Raw genomic sequence first — 9,769 nt, forward strand, 5'->3', positions numbered from 1 at the left:
CTCGGGAGTATGAGATCTGATGACCACTGTTCAAAGCCAGTCCAATTATGAAAATACAAGCAATTATCTAAAAACCACAGAAGTGGCTGGAGTGGAAGACCACTATCCTTGGGTACAGAAGCTTAGTAATAGTTCTTAGACACTATCAAGCTTCAAGAATGATGAATGCATGCATGAGCACATGCACATGTGCATACTCGCATAGGCATGAACACACACACACACACACACACACACACACACACACACAAATGAGTATTTCAATATGAAGTTCTTTATTCTTTTACCTTGCTGTATTTTATTTTCCTGTATTAGTTTACAAATTAACAAAATCAGCTAAGGACCTATTTACATAAAAATCATCATGTTTCTCTAAAATCTACTCTCTTTTTGGAAGTCTGCTTTTATTTGACCCAAAAGTAAATTATTCAGGAATTCAATTCATCACTTTGAATCTATAGTATTAGATGATTGTTTAGGTTCCTCCTAGTAATATGATTTTGTGAAATCCTGCATCAAGCAATATATTTCTTTCACTAAAAGGGAAGCCTCTGTCAAACAATTAATAATAGGTTTTTCTCCTCCTGCATCTGCATGCATCTGCAGTTATATTATCTTCATATATTTCATGATTTGTCTGTGATGCCAAAGACTGCTGTAAATGTAAAAACATCCTTCTCAGTGCTTAGCATTTGTATACCATTCATAGATATGATGGTGTTTAAATGTTACTGAAATTGCTTTGGAATAAATAATGTTCACACTGACTATCTTGAGAAAGAAGAATTGTTTTCTCAGCACTTTAGGTAAGAACTTGAAGGAAAGAAACAAAGGGAAAAGTGAGGAACAACTCAACACATAGATTCAAATGAAACAAACAACCCAAGAACACACAAATTATTTCAGTACTCAAGAACCTGCAGGAAATGAAAGATTTAAAAAAAATCAGCTATGGCAAGCTTATGAAAATCCTGACTACATGCAAGTGCACTGTTGTAAGAACAGTGGCTAAAGCCCATACTAGACAGAAAGATCTGTACATAATACCATGCACTTGTTATTCTAAATTCCAGGAAGATTAACATAAAGTGGAATCAGGCCAAGATCATATACAAGTAGGAAGCCAGTTTCTATCTGAAAAAATAATCTGGATAATTTAGGGCTGGGCACAGGACAAAGTGGTAAGAACACCCAGTTAGTGGGCACAAGACACTGAATTCAAACTGTAATATTAGGTGTATTAAAGATAAAACTATGATTATAAATAATTGGAATAATTGTAACACTTGAGTATTTGAATGGAGAAAAATCCATGAGAGAGATAGAATTAACCCAAGTTCCAATGCTTTCTACTTTAGTGATAATGTTTATTGGTACTTCAGACAAAACAGAGTTACCTTGCAAATGAGCATGGATGTGCATTTGGGTCATGGAAATATGCTCCTTTCACAAGTGTAAATTAAATTGATTGTTTTGGGTAGATTGTAGTTCTTGAACTAAGAGCCTTGGTGATGTCTGTGAGCTTTTTTCTCAAGGCTACCACTCTATTACTTTGAGCCACAGTTCCAATTCTGATTTTCTGTTGGTTGTTTGGAGATAAGAGGCTCATGGACTTTCCGGCCCAGGATGGCTTTAAACCATGTTCATCAGATCTCAGCCTCCTGAGTAACCAGGATTCCAGGCATGAGCTGTCGATGTATTCAATAATTTAGTAAATTGTATAGTTACAGAAGTTATAAATTATCATTGTAACCTGTGTTATATATGTGTATGTATATATCAATACATATGGATAGAAATATATTAACATATTATTTTATCTACAGTAGATATATGAAATCAACCTTCATTATAAAATAAAATGGCAACAAAAGTTAATAGGAGGAAAACAAAGGGAATTGTTGCATGTTTCTTTTTGTTGAATGAAATATGGATCAGTTTGGGCAAACCATCTCTACTTTAACAGAAAAGATAACTGCTGTTAATTCCAATCCACCTATTTGCCCATATTGTGGATCCTCACACATGAGTGTCAAAATCAAACCACACTTTTTGCCTTTGTATTTAACTCACCTGTTATAATTTAGGTGACAGATGAAGTAATCAAGTAAAGATTAAAAAAATAATAAGCAAGTTTGTGAGTTAGAGTTGAAAAAGATTTTAAATACGATAATAGCTAATTAAAATGCATATTTCTTATTTTACTCTGTTGTTATGTCTCTCATTCCCACATTAGGAAAGTACATAGAAGGTTCTCACTAAATTATATGTACAATTATTAAAAATGTATTGAAAGAATATGGGCACAGTGTGGTTTTAGCTTATTGAGACCTGTATGGGGTAGTGTGTTTTTGAGGACTTGCAATACGTTGTAATGAATATGAAGGGAGGGATGTGCTTATTCTTTAAAACTGGCTAGAGGATTGCTCCCAGAAAGATAGTGATGAATTCTTCTAAAAGGTTACAGCAAAATCACTTTCACAACCATGTTCATTACTGCACTATTCACCATAACCAAGTTATGGAAACAGTCAAGATGTCCTTTGGCAGAGGGATGGTTGGAGAAAGTGTGTCATATATACAGAATTGGATTGCCCCTATCCATTATGAGGACTAATACATTATTTGCAAAGAAATGGATAGATCTAAAAATATGTTAAGTAAAAAAAGTCAGAGCCAGACACACAATGGACCCATGTTCTATCTCATATTTGGAAGCTAGAACTTTATACAAGTTTACACAACAATAGTAACCAAATAATGCTATTTGCACAGGCGCATTTAAATGGTGTATTTTCTTATAAAATTGAACTTTTAATCCAACAAAATGAATACCAGGAAACTATCACTTGGAAGATGTGAGGGGAAGTCAAAGGGAAGGAATAAAGACAGTTATGGAGTAAGAGTGAAGACATTATATTTAACGCAAATAATATGAAACTAGAAAAAATTAAAGTGTGGTGAGGTTTGGAAGGGCAGGGAAAAGTTATATAAAGATCCGTTATACTTAAAAAAGTCATTTATTGAATGGAAATTCCCATTTACAACTAATTAAGAAAAATATGATTAAAAACAATGGAGACATTTGATCTTAAACTGTGTTCTGTTAAACCATGAGTCAATAACATAGTTACCTCCTCAGAAATTTTCTTTGTACTTATTTTCCTCATAGTGACAGAAAAGTGATCAATGCAATGAATATTAATACATCACATTGCACATATAAAATCAATGTAAAAATGTTAGAATTCATCACATTGTAAAATAACAGGTAGAATGTACCAAATGCTAATTGATTGATTTTCCAAGTACATTACCTATTGTATCTAATTTAATCCTCACAATAATTGCATAAAGTGGAACTACTTACATTTTTAATTCTCAGATGATGATATTGAAGTCTTCAGAGTTGTAATTACTACTACAACGTTGCACACATTGTAAGGGTTAGACTGAGGTTCATCTCCCACTGTATCAATAAACCACATTCTATTTTATGACTAAAATACCAGCACTTAGTCTACAAATAATAGGAAAATTTCCCAGAATTATTGTGTACACTCATAATATTTCTCTTCAACATTGTTAGAAAATAGGGAATTGTAATATGAAAACTCAAAGTTCATAATCAATGCATACCTCCCTGGTGAAAGGAACTGCTAAAGTATAACATTCTTGATTTCTAGCTCAAAATAATAGAAATCATATTTTATCCCTTTACTCAACACTGCACTGCCTGGATCCTATCTTTGTTTAACACAGTCTTACTGAAAGAATGACCTCCCCATTTCCTGATGGAAACAGACTGCATGTCTTATGGACCAATCATTTCCACATTGTAACTCAACTAAATTGTTTATCATTCGAAGTATTTTGATTGCTTTTTATACCCAATATTTTGACAGAAAGGTACTATTTAAAATGCTGTTAAAGCAAGACTGATATAAAAATCAACTTTGACCCTAGATAAATATTTTACCTTTCCTATATCCAACAATGCACTCTGACCTCTCATTAATGTTAGGAATGAGAGGTTAAAAATCATAGACACCAAGACCAAAGCATGAATTAAAGACTTTCCAACTTCTGAATACAATTGGTTTAAAAAGACGTGAAGGGCTGGGAAGGTGGCTTAGTGGTAAGGCGCTTGCCTTGCATGCATGAGTCCCTGGGTTCGTTTCCTCAGCACCACACAAGCAAAAAGAAACAATCCGGAAGTGACGCTGTGGCTCAAGTGGTCGAGCGCTAGCCTTGAGCTGAAGAGCTGAGGGACAGCGCCCAGAGTTCAGGCCCCACTATCAGACTCCCTTCCCCCAAACAAAAGACATCAATACTACCACATTTTTTTCAAAATTTCTTATGATACTGAAGATTCAATTATAAACTATTAACACTTGAAAAATAACTCATTTCCTTGGGAGTAGAACACAAAACACAAGATTAATCCTAATCATTATAAAAGACCTTTATTTATAATAAAAATTCACTCTTATAACTACAAAGATTCTAAAAATAACTGAAGCAAAGTGACACAAAAATAATTTAACTGCATCATATACATTCAAAGACTGTGCTAATAGAAAACAAAATTATACTTATAAGTATGTTACCCAATTCACTTACATTCTTTTCTTCTATTTATTTTAGTTTCGAAAAAACTGACTTTTCATAAAATGATGCAAAAAAAAGCCCATAGGCCCATTTACATTTTCAGATCTTAACAATATTTGTTTCAGAAATGTCTTTAGCTGTATAGTCAATGAACTAAAATAATACTAATATTTACGGGGTTTTCAGAAATTGCAAAACTTGCTCTGGGATGTTAAATTGGAAAAGATATTCAAAAAGCCTTATTTGTTAAAGTTGTGATAGTTACTCCCACAAAAAATCTACTAATGAAGAAACTTTGTATGTACAAAACAACTACAAATGCATCTGCAAACTGGAGGTGACACATGCTTTTTGTTTGTTTGTTTGTTTTTTTTGAAATATATATCTAACAAGCATAGCCACAATACTGATTTTCAGTCAATCCGATGGGATATTCAAACCTAAAAAATATGGAGTTTATTATCTTAGTGTGAATAGATACGATCTTACAAAGAAAGTTATTTTCAACAGAAATCCGGAAAGAGTATATCCACCTTAAGTTTCACAGAAATAACCAGTGAGTAATAACTATTTGGTCAAGTCGGTCAAAATCACTCCAGGAGTATATCTTAAAAGTTTAACCAATTTAAGAGGTCAAATACATATTTTGTACTGATCATATTATAGCAATAACTTACTACCTAATTATATGTGTATCTTCTTACCTAACATATACTAAGAGCTGAAAGTGATCTCTTTTATCGAACTTAATGGTGTAAATGCTTTGATAATGATATTGTTATCATTTGACAAATAAAATGTACAGAAGGGTGGTTCCACTGAAATGACAGAATGGAACACTGATAAATAAAAACATAACAACACAGCTCTTTTCAGCCTCACCCTGTCCACATTGACAAGCAACATTGCAGCAGCAAAAAGCACAAAAGCTCTGCCTTTCCCAAGCCAGAACCACATAGAGAGAACCACCTAGAAGTGGTGCTGTGCTTCAAGTGGTAGAGCACTTGCCTTGATTTGAAGAGCTCATGGACTGTGCCCGAGCCCAGAGTTCAGACCCCACAACTAATTAAAAAAAAAAAAAAGAATCTAAATCCTTGATAAATCTAGGAACAGATCTGACTGAAATCATTTGAATCACACGTTTCCTGCACAATGAAGGAATAGGTCCAGGCTAAGGAAAGCATCTAGAGAATGCAGGCTGATTGTATCTGGGACAAAACTTTGTGGAAAATAGTAACGAGGATTACTTACTCGTGATCCACTTGCACTGGAAGCATGATGCTGAACTGTTGATTGGTGATTCTGAACTATTGCTATGATCATTACATTCTCCAAGAGGAAAAAATGAAACAATTGATATCAAAGGACTACTAACACATTTTGACTTGTCATTAAGCATCTTCAATCATCAAAATCAACAGAAGACAATAGGCTTATTTTTTAATGAAAAACAAGTGTCTTAAAAAAAACAAGAAATTGCAAGATGGCGGAGGAGAAGATAGAGGCTAAACAAGCTCTCGAATAGGAAGCAGTTTTAGAGTTCCAGTGAACAGTCCTAAGCCAGAGAATCACGCCAAGAATGCCTTCATAGGACAGAGAGTTAGGCCAGAGAGGGAAAATCCAGGCAAGGAGAAAGCTCTGAGCACTTGCCAGCAGCCGCTGCCGCGGAAGCAGCAGTGGCAGCGGCCGCATCAGTCACCATACCTGAATCACAGAGAGTCCAGGACGAAGGAGCCAGACCAGGCGGGATAGCAGATTCTACTCAACACCAGCAAGAGCCGACAAGGAGCAGACATCTTCATCCTGCAGTTTGCAGACCAGAGACCACCCAGGAACCAAGACTAGGCATGAGTTGAAGCCTGACATCCTCACTCTCCAACTCAGTCCTTGGAAGAAATCTAGAGTCATTTAGCAGGTCACAAGAGCCTAACTGATCTACCAGACTCAGCTCCACCCAGGGAAAAGCACCCAGCTCGGGCACCAGCCCCAGGAGTGGCTTTCTTCACTGGGTAATCAGAGCCAGAGGCTGACCCTCCCTTTAGCAGCCTTGAAAATCAATTGAAAATCAGTAAACAGAATCTCTGAGAAAGGCTCCAGGCTGAGCTCTGTAAGTTTCTCACAAACCAGCCCCCGGGAAAAACTACAGTTTGCTGAAAAGCCTCAACTCTACCCAGAACCTAGCCTAATCACAGCATCTCCAAAATTGAGGGAAAAGCCATATCCCTCTTTTGTGATACTCAAAGAAGATCTGCCTCCCATTGAACTAACCTGGGAAGAGGATCGCAAAAACCTGGGTAAAGCAGAGCATTTTTCTGCCTGTTCAAACAAACTGACTTAAGAAACCAACCAAGCCACAGGAACACAAGCAGACCAGAGACTCCAACAAGAGGCTCGTTCAGGTCACAAGGGAGATATAGGATTTTTCCCACCCATCCCAAAATAATCAAAGAAGTTTTTTTTTTTTTTGTATCTTTTATAAAAAAATTTTTTTCTAAATTTTTTTTTAATCTTTAATTGTTAACTTTTTTGAAAAAACAGTAGTTTTCTAGTAACTTTTTTTTCCTCTTAGAATTTTATTTTAGGAGAAAATGTGTGTGTGCGTTTTTCTTTCTTTTTTTTCCGTTTTTTGTTTACCTCTACTGAACTTCTGATGTTTTTTTTTCTTTCTTTCTTATACTTTTCACCTTTTCTTCTCTTTCGTTCTTCTTTATGTGACTTAGTTTTTGTTCTGTTCATCCTCAGATAAACGTAATCGATTACTAGACCTTATCCCCTATGGTGTACACACTTAATCCACAAACTTTTTACTCAATTCAAAACCTCTTAGACTTACATTCCTTAATAGCAGTACTACCACTTTATACCTATACAATATTTTAAGTATTTTTATTTTTAAATTTTTCACATCTCCTTTATATCTCTCCCCTTCTCTCACTATATTCACGTTCTTCTCTGAATAATTTGTCTTCGAAATAGCATAATATTTTTAATTCTTACTTTTCTATTTTTTCTGGTCTCTTTTTGTTCCCTTTCTCTGTTTTCTTTTTTCTCTCTCTCTGTTTTCATCCTATCCAAACTATTTCCTGCTTTGAGATTAGGACTTAGTTAACTCTCCATGTGCCTTCCCACATCACTCTATTCCAATTTTTTACCCACATCTCTTCCAAAACCTGATAATTTCTGCTTCACCAAATTCTTTGTAGTTCTTAGCCCATTAATATATAGTTGTTTGATGTTGAATAGATGTATCTGTTGAACTAGATTGTATCTGCAGATTATTGACTGTGCAAATACAGACGTTGGTTAATGCTTGCCTTAAGACAGTGTTCTAGCAGGAAATTGGTGTTATTTTCATCCCAAATAGGCAGAGTAAGTCTGAAAAACACAAGAAAAATGGCAAGTTCGGGTATCTCAACTCCCACTCATGATAATCAGGGGACAGAACAGGTAATGAATAATCCAGAGGAGAGTTCTCAAATAGCTCTACAAACACTGCTGGCAAACATGATAAATGAAAAGATTGAAAACATACAAAGGACTCTGTATGAGTGTGATAGGGAGAGATAGGAGGCAATCCAAAGGTTTATACAGGAATATCATGAGCGTGAGGAAGCTACTCATAAACCTGATATAGGATTTGCATGAGCAGCTTGAGAATACTCAAAGAGAAAGGCAGGAATGGCATGAACAGGCTGAGAACACTCAAAGAAAACTACAGGAATGGCATGAATGGGAGGAAACTAAGCAAAGAGTAATACAGGAATTGATAGAGCAGCATGAGAATACACAAAGATCACTAAAGGAATTCATGGGATCCATTAACAAAGAGCTGAAGAAAGTCAGATAGACCACAAAAGGAATGCTGACTGGAACCCAACAGAGGAATGGGAGTCCAAGGAAACCATAAACAATCAATTAAGGGATTTAAGAATAAACACTGAAAACCAAATTAAGGAAGTAAAGAAGTTCATACAAGATATAAAACAAAGCTTCAACAAAGAATTTGAAGCCAAAAAGCTGACCAATTAGAAAGAAAAGAAATAAAAAAAAAAACACAGTAGAAACTCTTGACAGCAGGTTAAACCATGCAGAAGGTTGAATCTCGGGGATTAAAGACAGCCTAGATATTATAGAAAAAGAACATACAACCATCCAAGACAAGTCCAAGAAATATGATAGATCTATCCAACACCTGGAAGACACCATCAGAAGGCCTAATCTAAGGATAATGGGTGTAGAGGAGCACTAGAAACAGAAGTTAATGGTCTAGGAAATTTGTGTAACAGGATCCTAGCAGAGAACTTCCCAAACATGCAAAAAGATAGGCCTATTCAGATACAAGAAGCATTCAGAACTCCAAATAGACCAGATCAGAATAGGACATCCCACCGTCTCATTATAATCCACACAGTATCAATTCAGACCAAGGAAAAGCTCCTTAAAGCTTTCAAGGAGAAAAGATTAATCACCTATAAAGGGAAACCAAGTAGAATCAACTCAAATTTCTCAGCATAGACAATCAAAGCAAGAAGAGCCTGGAATGATACATGCAATGCCCTAAAAACAAACAACTATCAACCAAGAACACTATACCCAGCTAAGGCCAAATAAAAAACTCCCATAGCAAAGAAAAATTGAAACAATACATCTTCACCAAGCCAGCCCTACTAAAGGTTCTTAAAGATGTCCTACACATAGAAAACCAACAAGACCACAATAAAGGCCAATAAACAGAACCCAAACTGAGAATCCAAGAACCATAGGAAGCACCCAGTTTTCTCATCCTGCAAGAAGGTGGGTAACATGGCAGGAACTCCCAAATATCGTTCAGTCCTATATCTCAACATTAACGGACTTAACTCTCCAATTAAGCAACATTTAATGTCACCTTGGATTAAAAAAAAATATCCTTCTATCTCCTGCCTTCAGGAGTCACCTCCTGCCCATAAAAACAAACACATTTTCAATATTAAAGGCTGGAACAAAATCTACCAAGCAAACGGGCCCTATAAACAGGCAGGAGTTGAAATCCTAATATCAGATAAAATAGACTTCAAATTAAAATTTGTGAGAAGAGATAAAGAAGGTCGCTACATGCTAATTAAAGGATTTCTCCTTCAGGAGGATATTACAATTCTAAATAACTATTCGCCAAACA

Source organism: Dipodomys spectabilis, unplaced genomic scaffold (assembly GCF_019054845.1).
Source record: "Dipodomys spectabilis isolate Male_0828 unplaced genomic scaffold, ASM1905484v1 ptg000287l, whole genome shotgun sequence".
NCBI lineage: Eukaryota > Metazoa > Chordata > Mammalia > Rodentia > Heteromyidae > Dipodomys > Dipodomys spectabilis.